This window comes from Hyla sarda, chromosome 3 (assembly GCF_029499605.1).
Source record: "Hyla sarda isolate aHylSar1 chromosome 3, aHylSar1.hap1, whole genome shotgun sequence".
NCBI classification, from domain to species: Eukaryota; Metazoa; Chordata; class Amphibia; order Anura; family Hylidae; genus Hyla; species Hyla sarda.
In genome coordinates this window covers 393176081-393177625 of record NC_079191.1, presented here as the reverse complement: position 1 = coordinate 393177625, position 1545 = coordinate 393176081, and positions in this window count along the sequence as shown.

Here is a 1545-nt window from a genome sequence, read left to right as displayed (position 1 = left end):
CGCAAGGGAAGTGTGAGTGCGGGATGACGTCAGAGGGCGCCCTGTAACGCGCCTCAATTGTAATGCAGTGATTCCTCAATTAGATGCAAAACTACAACTCCCAGAATACACTGTATTATGTAGCGTGTCATAGGTGGCTGGGACTTGTAGTTCTACAGGGCCTGGGATTTGTTTTATAAGCTCATTGACATAAGGTAAATTATACTTGTAAGAGCAGCTGTCCCTTTCCCTGATGGAGCTCAGCAGATCACTAGCACTATACAGAACAGAAATGTCACTCACAACTACAACTCCCAGCCTGAGAGCCTGGCTCTGGGGCCGCACCTACTTTATGTGAGTGACAGGAGGCTGTCACACCTACAATGCTCTGTGAGTGACAGGAGGCTGGTCCTGGAGCCACGCCTACACTGCTCTGTGAGTGACAGGAGGCTGGTCCTGGAGCCACGCCTACACTGCTCTGTGAGTGACAGGAGGCTGGTCCTGGAGCCATGTACACTGCTGTATGAGTGACAGGAGGCTGGTCCTGGAGCCATGTACACTGCTCTATGAGTGACAGGAGGCTGGTCCTGAAGCCATGTACACTGCTGTATGAGGGACAGGAGGCTGGTTCTGGAGCCATGTACACTGCTGTATGAGGGACAGGCTGGTTCTGGAGCCATGTACACTGCTGTATTAGTGACAGGCTGGTTCTGGAGCCATGTACACTGCTGTATGAGGGACAGGCTGGTTCTGGAGCCGTGTACACTGCTGTATGAGTGACAGGCTGGTCCTGGAGCCATGTACACTGCTCTATGAGTGACAGGAGGCTGGTCCTGAAGCCATGTACACTGCTGTATGAGGGACAGGAGGCTGGTTCTGGAGCCATGTACACTGCTGTATGAGGGACAGGCTGGTTCTGGAGCCATGTACACTGCTGTATGAGTGACAGGCTGGTCCTGGAGCCATGTACACTGCTCTATGAGTGACAGGAGGCTGGTCCTGAAGCCATGTACACTGCTGTATGAGTGACAGGAGGCTGGTCCTGAAGCCATGTACACTGCTGTATGAGTGACAGGAGGCTGGTTCTGGAGCCATGTACACTGCTCTATGAGTGACAGGAGGCTGGTTCTGGAGCCATGTACACTGCTGTATGAGGGACAGGCTGGTTCTGGAGCCGTGTACACTGCTGTATGAGGGACAGGCTGGTTCTGGAGCCATGTACACTGCTGTATGAGGGACAGGCTGGTTCTGGAGCCATGTACACTGCTGTATGAGGGACAGGCTGGTTCTGGAGTCATGTACACTGCTGTATGAGTGACAGGAGGCTGGTCCTGGAGCCATATACACTGCTCTGTGAGTGACAGGAGGCTGGTCCTGGAGCCATGTACACTGCTCTATGAGTGACAGGAGGCTGGTTCTGGAGCCATGTACACTGCTGTATGAGTGACAGGAGGCTGGTCCTGGAGCCATGTACACTGCTCTATGAGTGACAGGAGGCTGGTCCTGGAGCCATGTACACTGCTCTATGAGTGACAGGAGGCTGGTTCTGGAGCCATGTACACTGCT